The following is a 23,809-nucleotide window of genomic DNA, read 5'->3' as shown; positions in this document are numbered from 1 at the left end:
AAGGGAGCAAGACAGTTCTACCATAAATATGAAATTGTATTAAGTACTTACTGTGGGTCAGGCATTGTACTTACTATATGCATACATTTCCTGAGGCTGCTGTAGCAAATTACCACACATTCGATGGCTTGTTGTTGTTCAGCCGCTCAGTTGCGTGACACTCTTTGTGACCCCACAGACTGCAGCATACCAGGCTTCCCTTGTCCTTCATGGTTTCCCAGAATTTGCAGAAACTCATGTCCATTGAGTCGGTGATGCCATCCAACCATCTCATCCATCCTCTGTCGCCCCTTTCTCCTCCTGCCCTCAATCTTTCCCAGAATCAGGGTCTTTTCCAACTATGGCTTTAAGATAACAGAAATTAATTCTATCACAGTTGTAAAGGCCAGAAGTTTGAAATCAAGGTGTAGGGAGGCTGTGCTCCCTTTGGAGCTCTAGGGAAGCAACCTTCCTTGCCTCTAAGCTTCGGGGAGCTGTCAGTAACACCCTGGATTCCTTGGCTTGTGGCAGCATCACTACAACTTCTGACTTCATATCTGACACACACATCTTTGTGTGTCTTGCTGTGGCCTCAACACTCCCATCTCTCCAGTCTCTGCTTCGGGATTCACATTTCCTCCGCCTCTTCTGTCTGCGTGTCTTCTCTCTGTGCGTTTCTCCTGTGGGTCTATTTTAAGGACACTTTGCATGGGATTTAGGGCTCATTTCAACAATCCAGGGTGGTCCCCTCATCTCAAGACTTTTAACTCCATCTACAGAGATCCCCTTTTCTGCCAAATAGGGAAACATTCACACATTCCAGACATTTGATGTATCTTTTGGGGAACCATCATTCAACCCAATATACTATGCCTTTTAAAGAAAGGAAAGGAAATAGAGAGGTAAATGGCTTCTACTTCAATAAGCTTATAGCACAATCAGAAAAAGGCTTGTGTGCATAGATAAACAATCTCCCAGATCAGGGCTTCTCAGTATTGACATCTGGGACTAGATAACCGTTTGTTGTGGGGGGTTGTCCAATGCATTTTTCAAATGTTTAGCATTCCTAGCTTCTACCCATTAGATGCCAGTAGCACTGTCTTAGTCATGACTACTATAAATGGACATTGTCTCCAGACACTGCTAACTGCTCTGTGTGGAGTGAAACAGCCCTGGTTAAGAACAAGTCATCTAGGGAATTCCTTGGAAGTTCAGTGATTAGGACTTGGCACTTTCACGGCCGGGGTCTGTGTTCAGTCCTGGTTGGGGAACTAAGATCCTGCATGCCACACGTGCTTCTGCGTTCAGCCGCTCAGGTCACGTATGACTCCTTGCAACCCTATGGGCCATAGCCTGCCAGGCTGTCTGTCCATGGGATTTCCCAGCCAAGAATACTGGAGTAGGTTGCCATTTCCTCCTCTAGGAGATCTTCCCAACACAGGGATGGAAAAACATTTGCAAAGCATATATCAGATTAAGGGTTGATAGTCAAAACATATGCAGAACTCATACAACTCAATAGCAATAAAACAAATAATCTAACCAAAAATGGACAGAGAACCTGAATAAACGTTTCTTTCAGAGGAGATACACAAACAGCCAACAGTTTGTACAGGGTGCACATCTGAAAGGAATGAAGTCATTATCTTGAAAATCTATCTGTACCCCATGTTCACTGCAGCACTATTCACAGTAGACAAGATATGGAAACAACCTCAGTGGATGAATGGATGAAGAAATGTGGCTATAAATACAATGGAATATTATTCAGACATGAGAGAAATGAAATCCTACCATTTGCAACAACATGGATGGACCTTGAGAGCATTAAGCTAAGTGAATTAAGTCAGACAGAGAAAGACAAATGCTGCATGATCTCACTTGCATTTGGAATCTACCAAAAAAAAAAAAGCCAAATTCATAGAAAGAGAGTAGAATGGTGATTGCCAGGGCTGGGGATACATACTTCTAATTATCAGATGAATACAGTCTGGGCATCTGTTATTCAGAATGGTGACTGTAGTTAACAATATATTATTTACTTGAAAGTTTCTAAGAAAGTAGATCTTAAATATTCTCGCCACACATATAAGAAAAAGCATAATTATGTGAGGAGATGGATGTCTTAACTAACCTTATTATTAGCGACCTTACTAAATCATTTTGCAATATATACATGTGTCAAGTCATCACATTGTACACCGTAAACTTACGTAATGTTACATGTCAGTTATCTCTCAATAAAGCTGAGGCAGAGGGACCAGCAAGTCCTCTACATTATCATAAACAAGTCTGATGGCACAGACGTTCCTGATGGCGTCATCAGACAAATCTGATGGTACAGAGGAGAAAGAAACCAAAATGGACTGGGATGGTTAAATAAGTTTTCATGGAGGAAATAAAAAGTCACTAGATGAGAATATAGCACTTGGAATTGTGGAGGAGGCCATGGAAAGCGTTACTAATGTCCTCTTACTGAGAAGCACTGTGAGCTTGTGAAAACCAAGAACCACACTTAATTTATCCTTTTTATTTTTTTTTTAAGTTTGCTTAGTTAGGCCACACTTTGCGGTATATGAAACCTTAGTTCTCTGACCAGGGATCAAACCTGCAACCCTAGAGTGGAAGCAAGCTGTCTTAACCACTGGACTGGCAGGGAAGTCCTAATACACCTTGTTCATCTTTATGTGTCAACCTCCTAAGCACAGTCCTTGGCACAGAGTAACTCTCAAAAATGTCTGTTAAATGAGTCCATGTTATTCACTCAGTCGTGACTGACTCTTTGTGATCCCATGGACTGTGGCCCTCCAGGATCCTCTGTCCATGGAATTCTCCAGGCAAGAATATGGGTGTGGGTAGCCATTCCCTTCTCCGGGGGTCTTCCCGATCCAGGGCTGGAACCTGAGTCTCCTGCATTGTAGGGAGATTCTTTACTGTCGGAGGCACGAGGGAAGCACAAATGAGTACATGAGGTTAGATAAATAGATTGGAGTCAGAAGCGAAGGGTCTGAGATCATAGACAAGGGAATTTTAAAGTTATTTTGTTGGTGAAGGGGAAGTCTTGAAGGATTTTGAGGATCAAAGATAAACTGCATAAAGAAAGCAGTGGTATATAAAAAATATTGAAGAGGCCAGAAATACAATCAAGAAAGATCAGCTAAGAGATTATTAAAACAGTCTCACTGTGAAGTAATGAGTTCTGGGACCAAGATAATGACAGTGGGAATTAAAATGAGGTATCAATGACAAGAAGAAATAATTGTCAGCTTCTTATTACTGGATTTGGAGAAGATGGAGAAAAAAGGCATAAAGGAAAAATTTCAAGACAGGTTGACTAAGGGAATAGAGTTTGTTCATTTGAGAAATATAAAGTCCAGAGTGGGAGAAAGATGATAAGGTTGTGATGAGTAGCTGTTCATGGAGATGCAGGGCATGCTTTTTTTTTTCTAGGTAACCTCCAAAAAAGTGATTGTAGTTGAGAATGGAGCTAAATAAATATGAGATACTTTGTGATCAATTTTAGGACTTTGCTTGCTAGATACTACTCTCAAAGAAATTCATAAGACTTTTTGGATCACTAAAAAAAGTTCTTTTTGCAGAGATTTTGGAAGCAGTTTGTCTGAACTCAAAATCTTGAATTCTATTTCTACTCAATGACTCTCATCTTGGACTGAAAGGGCAGACAGTTACGGATTAATGCATTATTCATACTTTAACATGCCAGCCACTATTTCCACTGGAAATTCTGACATTCAGGACAAGAAAAAAAAAATTTAAATCAACAGCTATTTTAACATGACAAACAAGTTTTATTTTTTAAACAGTTTATGTAGTAAAAGAGAAAAAGGACAGAAAAGACTAAATATTTTAAAAATCTGTTAAACAACTGTATTATTTTTCATTATCAATAGTTTACACAAACTGGTTATTAACAACTTGCAAAAATAATATACTTAAGCTATCATATTTTTTGAGAGTGGACTGTTGTATGGTTAATTAAGAAAATAACTTGATTTAAAAAAATGTTCACTAGGCTAGGAATTAGTGAATGAAGAATAGAGGCAACTCAAACTCCAAATGTGTCCTTAAAGAAAAAGGGGTCTTTTGTCAACTATGTGGGTCGTTATCTAATTACCTTATTATTTGTGTAGGAAAAACTTCACAATCATTATTTGGTATTCCTCTAATTAATATGCAGGTATATACACACTGAATTGTGGTGTTCAGTCCTGGAGAATAATTAAAAATAATAATTAACTCGCAAAATCAGAACTAAAGCCGTCGATTTTGGTGGACTTTATGATTAATTTGCCTTCTGCTTATTTTGCTAAAATCAGTCCCATGTAGCAGTACAAAATAACATGAGAAGTTGACTCAAAATAGTTTTACTTTTAAATCCAAAAATTTAAATAAATACAAAGTTTTTTCTAAAAGAAAAAAAAAAAGAATTCAGTGTTTCTTATAAAACCTCCCTTAGCTGCATAATAAAGAGCTTTTCCCTCAAGAGCTACCCACTAGCCCAATTAATTAAATTAACTAATAGACAAATCATTGAAATTAAAATTTCATTATTATCACCACCTTCTTCTAGAATTTATCTGAACTTCAAGTATCACAAACAGACCCTGTTCCTGAAGACAAGCTTCACTGGGAACTCAAATATGTATAGGGAGGTAAGAGGGGCAGCCCTTGAGGTCTTGCAGTGCGTTGGTTAATCATTACAGGAGCCTTGTATTGTGTTTCAAGTGCCCTGGGTTTTATGTTCCAAAGCATTACTCCACGGTTAGCTTTACTCCATGGGTGAGGAGAAGGTATTCCAGTAACCTGGGTTATTGTGAACTCGACTTCCCATTTGGTTCAGTGGGTAAAGAATCCATCTGCAACGCAGGAGACACAGGAGATGAGGGTTGGGTCCCTGGGTAGGGAAGATCTCCTAGAGGAGGAAATGGCAACCCACTCCAGTATTCTTGCCTGGGAAATTCCATGGACAGAAGAGCCTGGTGGGCTACGTCCATGAAATCGCAAAGAGTTGGACATGACTAAGCAACTGAACACATACATACACATCACCTCTTGATAAAAAGTTTAATTTTTGTGAGTCAGTTATAAACAGAATTAATGAAAATTCTGAATAAATCTTGGCAGCTGACATTGAGGACATTCATTCATTTTATTCACCAGACATTTACTGAATGTCTGTTGTTTGCAGGTACATTTTAGGTATCCTCAAAATACAAGTAAGAAAAATGCACTTCCAAGTTAATATTGGGCTTCCCTGGTGGCTCAGCTGGTAAAGAATTCGCCTGCAATGCAGGAGACCTGGGTTCGATCCCTGGGTTGCGAAGAGCCCCTGGAGAAGGAAAAGGCTACCCACTCCAGTATTGTGGCCCAGAGAATTCCATGGACTGTATAGTCCATGGGGTCGTAAAGAGTCGGACACGACTGAGCGACTTTCATTTCACTCCACTTCAAGTTAATATTAAGAGAAAGCCTGCAAATGTGTAACAATGATGTAAATGAATGCACCCTGGGAGTTAGAAAGACATTTTAAAGCACGAGTGTGGACTCAAAGAAAAATATACAATTGATTCAACCAATATATATTATTCATTAAAAGACTCTTTGGGGACTTCCCTGGTGGTCCAGTGGTTAAGAATCTGCCTTTTAATACAGGGGATATGGTGCAATTAAGCCCACCCCCACAACTACGAGCCTGCACATGGCACTAAGATGCAATGCAGCCAGATAAATAATAAATTTTTTCTTTAAAAAAATTAACTTCTGCTCTAAAAATGGATTTATTTGGATCTCCAACAATGTTAGATTATGAACATTAAATATTCAATGCACAATATTTACACAAAGAACTCTAGTAATAAGAGAAAACAATTGCTTTGAGTCTTAAAAACATTAAAAATTTTTTCTAACATATATTTTATAAGGTATGGAAATAAACTTTTTAAATCCAATAGAAAATCTGACATTTTTTACACACTAAAATATGAATCCTACTTTATAAACATACCCTTTCATAAAAAACCAGGCTAATAAAAGACAATGGTAGCATATATAAAATGTCCACTGCCTTTCAAGTTGCAGGCACCCCAAAATATTAAGTAACAGCAAACTGAGAAATAGAAAAATAATCTCAAGCTTTCAATTTTGCAGAGAGAAAGAAAGAACTGGCAATGTTTACATTTTTTTGAGATTATATATGACATGATAATGCTTAAAAGCAAAGAGTTTATAATCAGACAGACATTTTATAAGCTGGCTGTGTTTTAATCCAGGGTTTAATTCTCAAGTCTCAATCCAGGGTTTAATTTTATCTAAGGGTTAGGCTTTAAAGTCAGTCAAGGAGATGAAAATAAGGTAATTTACCTTTGAAAACCCTGTGAGAATTGGGACCCCTTGGAAAACAACATATCTTCTCTTTATAAATCATAACCACCAGTTTTCTTTGTGCTTTTTTTCATTCAGTTCAGTTGAGTTGCTCAGTTGTGTCTGACTCTTTGCAACCCCATGGACTGCAGCACGCCAGCTTCCCTGTCCATCACCAACTCCCGGAGCTTGCTCAAACTCATGTCCATCTATTCAGTGATGCCATTCAACCATCTCATCTACTGTCATCCCCTTCTTATCCTGACTTCAGTCTTTCCCAGCATCAGGGTCATTTCTAAAGAGTCACTTCTTCACATCAGGTAGCCAAAGTATTGGAGCTTCAGCTTTAGCATCAGTCCTTCCAATGGATATTCAGGACCAATTTCCTTTAGGATTGATTGGTTTGATCTCCTTGCAATCCAAGGAACTCTCAAGAGTCTTCTCCATCACCACAGTTCAAAAGCATCAATACTTTGGCACTCAGCTTTCTTCATGATCCAATTCTCACATCCATACATGACTACTGGGAAAACCACAGCTTTAACTAGACAGACCCTTTGTTGACAAAGAAATGTCTCTGCTTTTTAATATGCTGTCTAGGTTGGTCATAGTTTTCCTTCCAAGGAGCAAGCATCTTTTAGTTTCATGGCTGCAGTCACCATCTGCAGTGATTTTGGAGCCCAAGAAAATAAAGTCTGTCACTGTTTCCATTGTTTCCCCATCTATTTGCCATGAAGTGATGGAACCCAATGCCACGATCTTCATTTTTTGAATACTGAGTTTTAAGCCAGCTTTTTCACTCTCCTCTTTCACTTTCATCAAGAGGCTCTTTAGTTCCTCTTCACTTTCTGCCATAGGGTGGTGTCATCTGCATATCTGAGGTTATGATATTTCTCCCGGCAATCTTGATTCCAGCTTGTTCTTCATCCAGGCAAGCATTTTGCATGACATGCTCTGCTTATAGGGCAAATTAGCAGGCTGACAATATACAGCCTTGACATACTCCTTTCTCAATTTGGAACCAGTCTGTGTTCCATGTCCAGTTCTAACTGTTGCTTCTTGACCTGCACACAGATTTCTCAGGAGGCAGGTAAGGATATCTTTAAGAATTTTCCACAGTTTATTGTGATCCACACAGTCAAATGCTTTGGCATAGTCAATACAGCAGAAATAGATGTTTTTCTGGAACTCTCTTGCTCTTTCTATGATCCAACAAATGTTGGTAATTTTATCTCTGGTTCCTCTGCCTTTTCTAAATCCAGCCTGAACATCTGGAAGTTCATGGTTCATGTACTGTTGAAGCCTAGTTTGGAGAATTTTGAGCATTACTTTGCAAGTGTGTGAGATGAGTGCAATTGTGTGATATTTTAAACATTTTTTGGCATTGCCTTTCTTTGGGATTGGAATGAAAACTCACATTTTCCAGTCCTGTGGCCACTGCTGAATTTTCCAAATCTGCTGGCATATTGAACATAATACTTTAACAGCATCATCTTTTAGGACTTAAAATAGCTCAGCTGGAGTTCCATCACCTCCACTAGCTTTGTTCATAGTGCTGCTTCCTATAAGCCAGGACCACCTGACTTCACAGTAAAGGATGTGTAGGTAAGTGATCACACCATCGTGGCTATCTAGGTCATTAAGATATTTTTGTATAGTTCTTATTTGTATTCTTGCCACCTCTTCTTAATAACTTCTGCTTCTGTTAGGTCCATACCATTTCTGTCCTTTACTGTGTCCAATGAAATGTTCCCTTGGTATCTCTAATTTTCTTGAAGAGATCTCTAGTCTTTCCCATTCTACTGTTTTCCTCTATTTCTTTGCATTGAGTATTCCTCTATGCATTCCTCTTTCATTAAGTACCCGATAAACTAGCCGGTGTGTGCTTAAGGACCATATTGTACAAAAGGAGTGAACTCTGCTACTGCTAAGTCGCTTCAGTCGTGTCCGACTCTGTGCGACCCCATAGACGGCAGCCCACCAGGCTCCCCCATCCCTGGGATTCTCCAGGCAAGAACACTGGAGTGGGTTGCCATTTCCTTCTCCAATGCATGAAAGTGAAAAGTGAAAGTGAAGTCGCTCAGTCGTGTCCGACTCTTCGTGACCCCATGGACCGTAGCCCACCAGGCTCCTCCGTCCATGGGATTTTCCAGGCAAGAGTTCTGGAGTGGGTTGCCATTTCCTTCTCCAAGGAAACTCTAGACTCTCGCTAACGTTAACTGGACTAGCAGGTGGGTTCATCCATATTATTTAAATTGTCATTTTGCTTCCTATCTTCTTCCCTATAAGTATTAGGGAATTCACATAAGATTTTTCAGTATGTGTATATAATGTGATGGCATTGTAAACACTGATATGCTTCAATATTATTAAGACAATGAAACTAACATCTTTCTCAGAGATAATGAGGGAAGTAAATGAGATTACAGGCTTCCCCAGTGCCTCAGGGGTAATGAATCTGCCTGCACTGCAGGAGCCTCAGGAGATGTGGGTTCTGACCTTTGGGTTGGAAAGACTCCCTGGGGCAGGGAATGGCTACCCACTTCAGTATTCTTGCCTGGAGAATCCCATAGACAGAGGAGCCTGGTTCATAAGGTCACAAGAGTCGGACATGACTGAAGTAACTTAGCACACATGCATGCAAATGAGGTAATATATGTAAAGTACTTAGGGCCCTGCCAATCACATGTAATAAATTACAGTATCTTTTATTCAGCAAATACATGAGCAAAGTATTACTTTTCAACTTTGAAGGTAGGGGCAAAGGTCTTCCAACCGCCAAACACAAATAGCCCCCGAAATTGCTATTTTCTTAAGGGAACAGTGTGATCCATCTCATGTTTTAGAAGGATGTGCTAATATAGTTGCTGTTGGTGTTTTCAGATCTATTCTTTCCCTTCTCCACACTGCTCTGTGCCCTGAAAGGCCAACCATTATGGACTACATCCACTGGGCTCCCTGACTTTCCGTTTGACCAGTAAAAGTCATGGGCACGGAAGGGAAGAGGGTATGAAGTCAGCAGCTGTTTCCCTCCAGGCTGTGGATCCACAATGACTGTATTTCTCAGCTGCTATTGTTTAGCGCTTCACCATGGGATCTTACCTACCCAGGGACTGAACCCGTGTCTCCTGCATTGGTAGGCGGATTCTCTACCACTGAGCCACCTGGGAATTTCATGTTTCTCTACCAAAGGCCATAACTCTTGTGATCTGACTTCCTACCATAGAACCACTGGGGAAGCCTTTCTCCTGCTTTTGGGAGATGATTCTTTCCCTGGCCCCTACAGGTAATGGCTCCCTGTTGTTGCATGGAGGATGGATTGGAAGGGAAGAACATGGGGGTGAGGAGATTACTAGAAAGTACTTGCAGACAGGAAATAATGAGGATCTGATCGAATCGGTGGAAGGTGGGCCAGAGAAAACAAGACAGAAATAATATGCACTTAGAATATATCTAGTATAGGGTAAAAGAAATTGTACCTCACTGGATGAAAAAGCAGCGGAGAGAGTCAGTCCAGGAGGATGCCCAGGGATCTTGCTTCAGCAAACATATGAAGATTGATGCCATTCACAGAGATGGGAAGTGATACTTTCTGATTTGCTTTTTTCCCTTAATTTCTCTTACCACTCACTGGGAAATGGATTGCTTGCTTCTTTGAGGTGTCTCATATTTTATTCAGCACTTACTAGGATCCCACCTACTCTCCTTTATGGGACTGTGAAAACTATTTGGGTATATGGCTTTATTTTTGGGTAGTCAAAAATTGTTGTTGTTGTTTAGTCACTAAGTCGTGTCCGATCCTTTTGTGACCCATGAACTATAGCCGACCAGGCTCCTTTTCCCATGGGATTTTCCAGGCAAGAGCACTGAAGTGGTTGACATTTCCTTCTCCGGGGGATCTTCCCAGACCAGGCATCAAACCTGTGTCTCTTGCATGGGCAGTCAGATTCTTTACCACTGAGCCACCTGGGAAGCCTAGTCAAAAATTAGAGCACTGTATTTTAATTAAAAAGAATTTTAAACAGCTCTATTGAAATAAAATTGACATAAACTATGTTTTTTCAAGCGTACAAGATGTTAAGCTTTGACATATGTATACTTGTGAACCATCACTACAAGCAAAATAATTAACATGTACACAACCACTCAAAGTTTCCTGTCGGCTTTTTGTAATCCCTCCTCACACACCCCTTCCCGCAGCCCTCCCTACTCCAGACCCAGGCAACAACTATCTGCTTTCTGTCACTATACAGTAGGGTATAATTTGAAGAAATGTATATAATCTTTATACATTCATATTTACAAATAAATACATGTATGGATTTATATAAACAGTCCATGTGTTGTTTTTCTGGTTTCTTTCACTCGGCCTAAGTATTCTGAGATTGATCCCTACTGTGGTATGTATTCCTTTAGTTCGTGTAGTGTATCATTGTATGGACATACCACGATTGTTCATATACTCACCTGTTGATGGACACCGTTGTCCTCTCCAGGATTTCATATATAGATTTATCAATTTTTTTTTGAGCATGTGTGCAGCATGTGGGATCTCAGTTCTCTGACCAGGGGTTGAACCCGCATCTCCTGCATTCGAAACACAGGAGCCTTAACTACTGGACCACCAGGGAAGTCCCCTAGATATATCAGTTTAATGAAAGTGATTATATTTCTGCATAAACTTCTAATTCTGCCACAGAAACAAGCAAATGCATATACCTCAAGAATCTAAAAATAAAACTATAAGAATAAATAAAACTTGGCCTCCAAAAACGCTGCTACTATTTTGTGTTTTTATGGCTTTTTGTTTTTAAACAAATTGAATTTGTGTACATCCAGCACTGATTCATTCTAAATAAAAACTAAAAAAAAAAAAAAAGAACATGCCATCATCCATTTGCCTTAAGGACACAATAAACTAAATTAAAAAAATCCTGATCATGGTTTATATTACTTTTAATCCTATATCTAGCACTTTATCCACACTGAGTACTATACTTAATAGAAAATTCACTGCTTTCTTTTAATCCAGTGACAAGGAAAGGGTGAACAAAAACATAAGGACATCATCAAAATACAGAGAAAGTAAGAATGAGAAATGTGTTTAATCAAATTTGTAGGCTTTGTAAGTTTTTGTGGGCCTAAAGATTGAGAAATCGTTTCAATACTAATATTGAATTTTGGTGTAACTTTGCAGTATCTTGTCCCTCAGTGTCTAGACTGCTCTTGATTTTTCTGAAGTTTTATTCAGGTTTCCAACTCCTTTTGCTGTAATATTTATCTTGAGATTATTCTATACAGAGTCATATATCTGGGGAAAGTCATACTTGTTTTAAACAAGCATTTTCTTCTGTATGGTTTTCAGAGTGATTTTCATGTGTTCCTGAAGGGGAATGAAAAACAGTTATCCCTCCAACAGGAAGCCTGGAGAAACATCCAGCTCAGCTCTGTGGTCATGCACAGCTTCCTGTTACATTCCAGGAATTGCTCTTGGGTGTAAACAATCATCTTCCAGGGACAGGCCTTGGGTATCACTCTCAACTGTAGAGCATAATCTGGCTATCGCTGTTAAATTCATTCTATAGAGTAGGACGTCTCCAGCTGCTGAATATGTCAAACCCTTGTCAGGCTCATTCTAGTGATCATTACTTTTAGGAAAGCAGAATGTATTATTGATAGGAGTCTATGCATCTTTTCCTCCAAATAAAACACTCTTTGATTGATTGTTTCACCATATTGTTTCACCATTTCCACAAGAGTTTTAGGCTTTCTAGCATCTGCCAACAATAAACATAATAATAAACAAGGACCTGCCTATAAAAATGCCCACACCATCATCAGAATATGAGGATATTTGAGAAATTGCTCAAAAATGAAGCACGACTTTCTGAATAATATATTACGCTAGTCAGGACTTAGGACTGTACTGCATAATGACCTAAAAATCTATACTCAATGACTAGATAGAAATGCACATGAGACACAGATTTAATCCCAAAGTTGATTAAGAGTGTCAGGTGAGCTGTCCAATATGAGGGCTACCAGACATGTGTGGCCATGTCAATGTGAATGTAAATTAATTGAAACAAAATAAATACTTCAATTGCTCGGTCTCACCAATCACACATTTCAAATGCTTAATAACCACATATGGCTAATGGTTGTAACAGTATACAGCAAACATATAGAGCATTTCTAGCATCACAGAAAGTTCTATCGGCCAGGGACAGTGTACAAAATATGATACATAAAGAAAGATGAAAGGAACTCAGATTTTTGCTCTCAGAAAAAAAAAAGGAATGGGTGACTTGGACCACACAAATTTTTCTGCTGTTTCTAAACGTTTAAAAAATTTGAGTGAGTCAGCTTTTTTAAACTAAATTGATTAGAAGTTTTAACTATCATTACATAGCAAAACTAGATTTTATGGATTTTAACCATATTTAATTTGGGGCATATTTTTTTTAAATAGGTACTTAGAATATTTTTACAGAACAATAAAAGAAATCACAGCAAATTACAGTTTTAAAAAGCTGACAAACAACAGAAACTCAAAACTAGCATTTTTAGTCACTGTCTAGCACATCTTTATATCCCCTGGATTTTGTTTCTTCATATGACAATATTCTAATAACATTTTATAGAGAGAGAATAGAGAGACAATTACAGTGTGGTTAACTGTCAGTTAAAATTTGTTTTTTATCACTGAAGTTAGGATGCATAAAAACATGTGACTTCACACAGACACACACTTTTTCCTGTAGTCTTGCAAGTGTGTGCCCTACAAATAGATATTCTATAAATTCTCCATTGTGTAATTACCAATAGAAAGGAGAATTATAGGTGATAAATTGATAATTCTATTTTCTTACATTTTATTTTTTGTTGGGAGTATAGCCAATTAACAATATTGTGATAATTTCAGGTGAACGCAAAGGGATTCATATATACATATTCATATATTCATATATTCATACATATACATGTATCCATTCTACTCAAACTCCCCTCTCATCCAGGCTGCCACATAACATTGAGCAGAGTTCCCCGTGCTATCCAGTAGGACCGGGTTTGTTATCCATTATAAATATAGCAGTGTGTACATGTCCAAACTCCCTAAGTATCCCATTCCTCCCATCCTATCTGCAGAAATCACAAGTTCATTCTTTCAAGTCTGTGAGTCTCTTTCTGTTTTGTAAGTTCATTTGTATCATTTCTTTTTAGATGCCACATATAAGGGATGCCATATACTGGTTCCCCTTTGGTCTGACTTCCTTCGCTCAGTATGACACTCTCTAGGTCCATCAATATTGCTGCAAATGGCATTACTTCATTCTTTTCAATACCTGAGTAATACTCCATTGCACATATGTACCACATCTTTATCCATTTCTCTGTCAATGGACACTTAGGTTGCTGCTTCCATGTCTTGGCTATTGTAAACAGTGCTGCAATGAATACTGAGGTGCATATATCCTTTCAGAGCATGGTTTTCTCTGGATATATGCCAAGTGGGATTGCAGAGTCTGCTTTTTAAGGAACCTCCATATTGTTCTCCATAGCGGCTGTACAATTTACTGTGTAGGAGGGTTCCCTTCTCTCCACACCCTCTTATTATTCGTGGATTTTTTGATGAAAGCCACTCTGGCCAGTGTGAAATGATATCTCATTTTAGTTTTGATTTGCCTTTCTCTAATAATTAGCAATGCTGAACATCTTCTCATGTGCCTCTTGGCCCTCTGTATGTTTTCTTTGGAGAAATGTCTATTTGGTCTTCTGACCATCTGTTGATTGGGTTGTTTGTTTTGATGCTGTTAAGCATGATGAGCTGTTTGTAAATTTTGGAGACAAATCCCTTGTGGGTCACATCATTTTCAAATATTTTCTCCCAACCTGTGGGTTGTCCTTTTGTTTTGTTTATTGTTCCCTTTGCTGTGCAAACCTTTTGAATTTAATTCGGTTCCATTTGTTTATTTTTGTTCTTATTTCCATTATTCTGGGAGATATCCCATTATTGCTATGATTTATGTCTGAGAGTGTTCTGCCTATGTTTTCCTCTAGAAGTTTTATACGGTCTGGTCTCACGTTTAGGTCTTTAACTCATTTTGAGTTTATTTTTGTGGATGGTGTTAAAGAATTACCTAATTTCATTTTCTTACATGTAGCTGTCCAGTTTTCCCAGCACCAGCACTTTATTGAAGAGACTGTCTTTCCAACGTTGGATAATTTTATATGCAACATTATCAAGTATCCCTGATAAAGGAGAATTTCCATTTTGATTAGATGGTGAGAACCAATTCCTTGCTTATAATTTTACAGGCCTAAAAAATAGACGCATTTCCCACAAATTAGATTTGGCTCCATACACTTCAATTCTTAATTTTCCTCAGCTCTCACGTAAATCCAAGGAAAAGGCTCATATTATTCTACAATATCTGGTCCTAAATCTTCATTTCTCAGCACTAGTTAAGGCATCTGGGAAACATGCAGGAATAACCTTAGAAAACAATTCTTAAGGGTAACTAGCAACAACTGAACTACATTTAGACATGATTACAAACCACGAAGAAAGTATGTTCCCTACATTCAAAATAATGTATCCAACACTCAACCTCCCTTCAGTTGAATCCCCCAAATGCCCCTGGCCATTCTACCACCATTTATCACCAAAGGGAAGCAGGACAAGGGAGTACATATGAATATAAAGTGATGGCAGTTTAACTAAGTACAATTAAAATATCTTTTTTCAAATTTCACAAAAAAATATATGATCATGTGACACAATGCTAGAATCCCTTCCAGGACTTCAGAAGGGATCTATGCAAGTAAGAAACCATGAAGCTAAACTTGACTAGTTTCACGGTAAATCCCACTACAACAAAGGGTACATTCTTTACCGACAGACTGAGAAATGAAAGTTGAAATATAAGGCTTCTGGTTAAATATAAGATAGATTTCCTGACATGGCTGCTCAGCTTCGACATTATGACTTAATAAATATGGACACTTGAATTCAATATTCAAGAAGCTGTTTATTTCTTTTTAGCTACTTTGCCTCTGTTTAAAATATACTGCCATGAGATAAGTGGTAGCTTCTAAAATCTTCAAGATCTAATATCCATATTTCTGTAACGTAAAGTAACAGAGAGAGGGTGAAAGTGATCTATGTCTACGTTCAATAATCCTTTATAATGTCAGAGAAATGTAGCCATTACTGAGTGAAGTATATTTTAAAGAAGTAATTTTAAAAGAAACAGGAGGTAACACTAGCCATCCGTTATACTTAGCCTTGATTATTATTGATGCTTTACTGAATTCTTGTTCTATCCTTTGCTAAGGACAGGACAGTTTTTTCTATTCTCTCTCTGTTATCAGGTTACATAGAGAACTCTGGCTACAAAAGCAGTGTGTTTGTTGTTTTTTTTTTTTTTTTTTCCTTCTCAAAAGCGATAGCCAATGTTTTCCCATTTCCTTTTTCTTTCCCAGTCCTGCATAATACAAACAAAAACAGCTCCTCATGGAGAACAGTTAGTTGATACCAAAAAAAGAACCTCATCTGCAGGCCCCTCTCTACAGCCTGCCTCCACTGGCCAGAAGATAAAGATCATGAATGTCAACAATAGTTCTCCTTCAATCAAATTTTCCCTTGTGAAAGTGCTGTTCTATATTTACATTATATAGAATATTCTCACTCTAAAGGTCTTCATTCTTTCACCTTAAAAATCACCAAATTAATAATTTAGCCCCACTCATTTGTTTCTGTGGCAACCATCACACTGTGAAACAGACATATCTGTTCCCTGATAAACTCACCTTGTGAACCAACATACAGTTTAAATTTTTAAGTTGATGTTAGAATAGAACATCAAACAGATGCATTTGATCGGAGCACATCAAGTTTCCTGAAAAGTAACTTGAAGTGGTTTCTCCATAATTGGAAAAGATTACAAGCTAAGACTGAACTTTTACAAAGTGTGATTTGGAAAGGTTTTAAAGTCAACACATATTTCCCTAGTAACCAAAAGCATCACATATAAGAGTCTACACAAAAGTAACTAGACTCTTCTATAGAAGACTGAAGTCTAGTTTAAAAAAAAAAAAATTAAAGGTCCTTTAACAATAGCATTCAACTCATAATGACTATGAAAGTAAGAAAAAAATCACACAAAATATATGATTGTTATAGGACTGTTCACAGATCTAGAAGAATGATCCAAGGAAAAGAGTGTGAGTTACAGTTTTGGGGGTGGATGGTATTAATGGCAAGAGGGACTTAAGCAGTGGTGCCAATGCAGGAGTTGTTGGTTTGATCCCTGTGTCAGGAAGATCCCCTGAAGAGGGCAAGATAAGCCACTTGAATATTCTTGCCTGGAGAATTCCATGGACAGAAGAGCCTGAAGCTACAGTCCATAGGGTCACAAAGAGTCAGACATGGCTGAAGTGACTTAAGATGCTCACATGCACAGTATGACATGAACAAAAGAAAGAGACTAAGCATGAGACATTTGGAAAGAGAAGGGTGGACTCACTCTATTTCTAGCCTAATGTTAGCAAGGGGCTATATCAGAAGAAAAACGTAAATGATGAGGACCAGACTTTATATAGATTTAGGGTTTGAATACAAGTTAAGCATTTTATTCTATAGATAATGCAAATCGACTGGGAAAAAAATCCTTACAGATTAATGAAACAAATAAGTACTATGTTTTAGAAGTAATCTGGTAGTTCTACCAACAGTGTATCAAATATAGAAGAAAGATCAGAAGCAAAAAAATTTGTTCTATTATTAGAATCCCATATGTTGAGGCATTCTTTAGTTCTGGGAACATTTTATTTGGTCATAAGAAAATATTTTTACTTACTAAATCATATGAAGTAGCATTTTATTTAAAATATCTTATGTCTATGTGTATTGATGAGATTCATCTATGGTTTTCACTATGTGCTGTGCCATGCTTCACTGCTCAATTGTGTCCAACTTTTTGAGACCCCATGGACTGTAACCCGCCAGGCCCCTCTGTCCATAGTGATTCTCCAGGCAAGAATACTGGAGTGGGTTGCCATGCCCTCCTCCAGGGGATCTTTCCAACCCAGGGATCGAACCCAGGTCTCCAGCATTGCAGGCGGAGTCTTTACCATCTGGGCCACCAGGGAAGCCTGGTTTTCTCTATGGTGGAATCCTAATCATTTTATTAATGATATAATTTATTGAGAGTTTGCTATATTGACTATGCCAATTGTTTTCTGTCCACTTGTATGTCATTTCATACTCATAGCAACCCCTTCTCATTTTATAGAAGATGAAATATAAGCCTATAGGTGACCACTGGTTCAAAGCTACACAAGTAACAAGAGGCAGAGCAACAATTTCAAGTCAGGCTGACTCATTCAGAAGACCACTACACTAGGCTGTCTTATAGGATAAGATTTATTGTAGAATAAATCAAGAAATTCATGATATTTCTGTTTATTCTAAAACTAATTCCATATAACAGAAAGTATCCATTTCTCTAAATGGCATAAACATCTCCTAGAGGATCTACTCTGTCTAGCTGTGGCTACACAGTATTGGGATACAACCTTCTTCACCTTAATTGATTTAAATGTAACAAAATACTTACTACCTTCTAGACAGCAAATGCTAGAGACAAGTGATCCAGCCACATCCCTTCTCTTAGAGAGCTCACATTTTGGTGGAGAAAATCTACTTGTAAATAAGTACATTCTTTATAAGAACCTCAACAAAGGCACAGGAGGACAGACTCTAAGACCCACACCTACCATACACAATCACAACTGAATTGTCAAAAGACTGAGACTTCCAAATGAGATCTGTTCACAATTCACATTCTACCAAATCTTTAAGTAAGAATTAATGACCATACTTCACAAAGTTATCTCTATTTTTGCTTCTTAAGATAACTTTTCAAATAAACAATCTGTATACTGTAGATTAAGTTCTGCTCTCAGGGGATCTCAAGCTAAGAATTGCCACTAGGAATTTCCACAGCAGCATTATCTGTAATGGCAAAAAAAAAAAAAAAGCGTTTTATATATATGTGTGTATGTGTGTATAAATCAGAAAAGTCAACTGACACATGAATGGAATGATAAATTGTGGTACATTCAGAATAGAATTGAATACTAGAGTTAAAATGATATAAGTCAGAAAAGAATATACAGTATAATTCCATTTATATAGAGCTCAAAAACAGACAGAACTCAACAATATTTTGTTTTTGTATAAGGAATATATTCATATCTGGTAAGGCTATAAATGGAGTCAAAGAAATGATAAATACATCGTTCAGTGGTTACTCCTGGTGATGAAGAAAGAGAGCTTCAAAAATACTGGTAGTGTATTCCTTAAACTGGGCTGTTGGTACACTGGTGTTAGTTTTATTATTTTGTTATGTCATACATTTGTCTTTATACCACACATATATCATAGATGTAGTTTTAACATGAATGAATGATAAATTTATTGGACATTTCAACAAACGTAGTTAATTTTTAAATTAAAAAAACATTACTTTTTAACAGGAAAAGTGGGTTTTTAAAATATAAGCTTTATTAAATGATAGATTTATTTAACTCAAAAAAATAACAAAGTTTCTCTTTCACCAACAGCATTTTCAAAGTCTCCTAGGGAAAATCCTAGAAGAAAATGTGCTTCTTCCGTAGGCAGTACACATTTTGAAATCTACCAATGAGGAAACACCTGCCAAAAATGAATTTCACTAGGAAATAAATTTTGTAATTTACCATCTCCATGGCTGCCAACATTCAGTGACTGAAGCTCTAAACCAAGAGGTAGCCAAATTAAGGTGCTTTTTTTCTTCCCCTTCACATTCCAGTTTGCTTACTGGATACAAGCCAAGACTTTTAGATGACTCAATTTTTCACTCTATAAGATGAAGACAGTACTTGCTATCTCCCAAACAGAGGTTATGAGGATTAATCTGTCCATAAAGCATTTGAAGGTCCTTGCAATAAAGATTAAAACCGTATATAAAATTGTTGTGTTTTATAGGTGTGAGTTTGCAAGACCAGTTACCTTGAAAGAATTTATTTTCGAAGAATTAGCTGTAGTTTAAGATTCTATGACACCAAGTATGTGGTTTGGTCTTATAGATTTATGGTCTTGAATAACTAGGCTTCTCATTGATGTGGTTATTTAAGAAAGACAACGGTAATTTTCCAGTTTCTATTTTTGTATGCATTTACTCTTCCTGAAATATGGTTGAAACTATAAATATCAAAGCTGGTTACTATTAATACTTAGTCCTGGACACCATCCTACAAGTGGCATTGGATGAGTAGCGTTGCTGGCTTACAATCCAGAAATCTAAATGCAAAATTAAAGGTAGGCATAAAATTTATATCAAAATATGTGTGTGACCTAGCCAAGGATATTTTTTCTTCATTAAAAATCATGTCATTAACATTATATAGCTTACTGTTAAATACTGCTTACTCACTATTTACATATTATACTGGCATGAGGAAGTAAATACCTTTTAGCAATTCATGTCTGTCTCTAAACTTGTTAACAATATCAATCTATCATACGTAAAGGTATTTTTTTTTTCCAAGATTTAAGACACTGAAAAATAACTCTGGGTCTCAAGTTACTGCAGCCTCAGGGTCAGGAGGCATTAGCCTAGCTTTTAGAGAGATTGAAGTCTTTTCTATTCTGTTTGTGATTTAACAGTGTCTCAGGATGCATTTAACAAGCTCACTTTTCTTTCCATACAACTTCCCCTGTTCATTTTTTTTCATTCACTTATTCATCATCCAACAGATACCTATTAAATGCCTATCTACCATGTGAAAGCTTTGCTAAGTGATGAGATGCCAATGAAACAGCACCCCTGTCCTCAAAAAAATCCATAGTCTACCAGGCAAAACAGAAGAAATACTTGATTACAATTCAAAATTCAGTACTTTTTAAAAAAAATTAACAGTTCAGAAGAAAGCACTGTGATAGGTAATAGGGTCAAAGATGAGTAAGACAGTGACGCTTTCAAGGACTGAATAAGGGTACCAGGGGAAATCACTTAAAAGGGAAAGATAAATGTTATGAAATACGCACACAAACCCATGGGAGCAGAAAGGAGAGGTACCTAAATAAAACTGAAGGAACTGGAAGATGGCTTTCCAGGTAAGACTCCTAAGTTCAGACCTAAAGACAAAGAATTACCTAGCAAAAATGGATGTACAAGCACGCACGCCAAGCAGAGTATAAATGGATAAAATGGCGTGTGTGAATGATCATGTCAAACCCGTATTTCAAACCTCTCCATGGCTTTCATAGGCTTGGACTTGAACTTGGTACCCAGGACAGCCCTGAACATCCTTTGCTCACCGTCTCCAGGACAACCCCCTCCTGCAGTCACACTGAGCTCTCACAGCCCCTCTCTTCCTTTGCCTACACCGTGCCCTCTGCTTGGCACGGGTGCCTGTGCATCCTGTTTTGCTAGATAGTTCTTCATCTTCAGGTCTGAACTTAGGAGTCTTTCCGGGAAAGCCACCTCCAATTCGTTCAGTTTTATTTAGATACCTCTCCTCTCTGCTCTCATGGATTTGTGTGCATATTTTATACCCTTTATCTTTCCCTTGTAAGTGATTTCCCCTGGTACCCTTATTCAGTCCTTGAAAGCATCACTATCTTACTCATCTTTGACCCTGTTACCTATCACAGTGCTTTCTTTCATAGTATCTACTCAATAAATCCTGTTTCTTAGTGCTCTACAAAAATGAATAAATAATTCTTGCCTGGGAAATCCCAAGGACAGAGGAGCCTGGGGGGCTACAGTCCATGAGGTTGCAAAGAGTCAGACATGACTTAGTGGTTAAACAACAACAACAACTACGTGTTAATTTGAAAAACAACTTGCATTCCCTAGTTTTTTCAGTGCTCTGACTGCAAATTTTTGTGCTAGATGAAAACCTTTCTTTCTAAAAAACTACCAATCAAATATTTTCTTTAAAGAAATTTAAAAATGAGTAATTACACCTGTATATAAACGTACATCTGATAGAACACATAGGAAGTATAAGAGCACACAGAAACAACACATCAGTCAAGATATGTTTAAATTTGGGAAATGGGCAAAAAGGTCAAAAGCAGAGATATTTCCTATGTTAACTTAGGAAGGGTGACTGGAAATAAGCCAGGCACCGTGATGGAAATAGGAGTGCTTTGATACAAACTAGTGTCTTCCTGCTGCGGGAACATCACATAGCACGTCGCAGAAATGAAAGCCAATGTATCCCAGTCTCCCAGGGGAACTGACCTTTCACTGTTGCTTTACAAACAAGACAGAACTAATCGCTTTGCCACAGCCAAAAGTGGAGTACGGTAATTATGTGTTCCCTGGGTTCTACTTTCTCTTAGGTTGTAACTGTCTGCCTGAGCAGGTTAGACATTCTCCACACCCACCTTTCTCTCCTCCCTTCCCTGTCTCTTCTCTGTGGCTTTCTCCTTTCATTCCCACCTGCCTTTTCTTATATTCCTCCTTTCTGTTAAAACAATGGCTGATTACAAGCTTTTTGCTCCCCCTGACAATTCAGGATACTTTGGGACCTTAAAGATCATTCTGACCAGCTCCATTTTACAGATGGAAACACGGGGATTAAAAAAAAAAAAAAAAAAAAGATTCTTACAGCAGTTATTCTTAGTGTCACAGCAAAGAAGCAGGACTCAGTCTCCCAACTCCTAATGAAATAGCTTCAGATTCTGCATTATCATGCTGCTACAACCCTATTGAATTTTAACCATTTATTTAAGTTCAGAAGAACAGTTTAGAAACACTGGTTTCTCCCAGCAGTTTCTCTCTACCTGGGCTGTGATATTGACTTCCTGGAGATTGCAATTGTGTGAAGGTGGAAAACAGAATTATTTTGACAATATAAATGTAGAGCATGAATGTTTTCTTCTTGTTACAATACGTATTTTTCCATCAAAGCATCACGTATGCAGCAGAGTGGGAAACTACTGTATTAATGGCTGGCACAGGCATGCGTCTTAGGAATTCTGCATTGATGGCCAGACCAGTTCATACGAAATGAGGAGCAAAAAAACAGTAACAGGTGGAGCCTGCGAGACACTTGAGAAACTGCACCATTCCCAGCAATGTCTCAGCTTTTCAGGAAAGTCCTTAAACTCCTGAAAAGACTTGCTATGGAGTGACCCTTGGTAGGAATTGATGAGTAGCAGGGCTATTTGCTTTATAAGGGCTTCCCAAGTGGTGCTAATGGTAAAAACAAAACAAAATCTGCCTGTCGGTGCAGGAGATGTAAGAGATACAAGTTCAATCCCTGGGTCAGGATCGAAGAGCCTGCAAGTGGCACTAGATGAGTAGTGTTGCTCGTTTACAATCTAGAAACCCCTAATCTAGGAAGATCCTCAGGAGGAGGGCATAGCAACCCACTCCAGTATTCTTGCCTGGAGAATTTCCATATACAGAGGAGCCTGGTGGGCTACAGTCCACGGGGTCGCACAGAGTCAGATACAACGGAAGCGACTTAGCACACAGGACACACTCACTGTGGCAGCCACTGCTAATACCTGTCCAATAACTCCTACCCTTGTTGTTCGTAATTAATTAACAGAGCTTCTTTATTTTGTTGTTCCTTTTTCAGATGAATGTGTCCAGGTACACAGTTCTCACCACTGAAATGCAGCTGGATGACAACTGGGAATTTGGGTCTCCTTATGAAGGTGCCTCTCTGACTCCTCATTTTCCTTTTTCCTGCTGGAAGTGTGTTCAGGGGAATGATGGTAAGAGTCCGGCCCTGCACTGAGCATGGAGCAACAGAAAGAAGGAAAGAGCCCAGGGCAATGAGGATGTTGTAAAGTCAGACTGAGAAAAATAACCACCTATTTGTTTGAGCCATTGTTGTTGTTTTCCTGTTACACTGCTGCTGAAAGGAAATTCGAACTGATAATTATGCAAACATAGAAAAGCAGGGCTCTCCAGGCGGTACAGTGGTAAAAAATTTGCCTGCCAATGCAGGAGGCTCAAGAGTAGCAGGTTGGATCCCTGAGTTGGGAAGATGCCGTGGAGTAGGAAATGGCAACCTGCTCTAGTATTCTCACCTGGAAAATCCCATGGACAGAGGAGCCTGGCAGGCTATAGTCCATGGGGTCACAAAGAGTCGGATATGACTGAGCACACACACACACACACACACACACAGAGAAAGGGGAAACAGGATCATGAGGAAGTATGCTGGAGGGGAGTGTGTGGAAACCATAGTGAAGGGTTTGAATTCTCACAGACCACGAACCTGAGGAGTCTGAACAAATTATACCCCAAACCTAAGGAAAATGGCGATTCCAGTGTACATTTTTGCAGCATGATCTAGCAAGAATTTCAGTTTTAACCTAATCTATCTTTATCTTAAGACTTGGGCATATCTGGACAAACCTATAGGTCCTAAC

The 23,809-nt window shown here is 38.3% G+C and overlaps 1 long non-coding RNA gene across 1 annotated transcript in view; it reads left to right on the top strand.

The window, feature by feature from the left end:
- LOC139036242 (uncharacterized) overlaps positions 1–23,809 on the top strand; it is a 62,473-nt gene that overhangs the window by 15,222 nt on the left and 23,442 nt on the right. The window contains exon 2 of the long non-coding RNA XR_011488948.1: positions 23,008–23,146. This is a non-coding gene — a long non-coding RNA (uncharacterized lncRNA). The remainder of the gene's footprint in view (positions 1–23,007; positions 23,147–23,809) is intronic.

The sequence above is a fragment of the Odocoileus virginianus genome, chromosome 8 (genome assembly GCF_023699985.2).
Source record: "Odocoileus virginianus isolate 20LAN1187 ecotype Illinois chromosome 8, Ovbor_1.2, whole genome shotgun sequence".
Lineage (NCBI taxonomy): Eukaryota > Metazoa > Chordata > Mammalia > Artiodactyla > Cervidae > Odocoileus > Odocoileus virginianus.
Note: the sequence above shows the minus strand (reverse complement) of the source record. Positions and strands in the feature narration are given on the sequence as shown.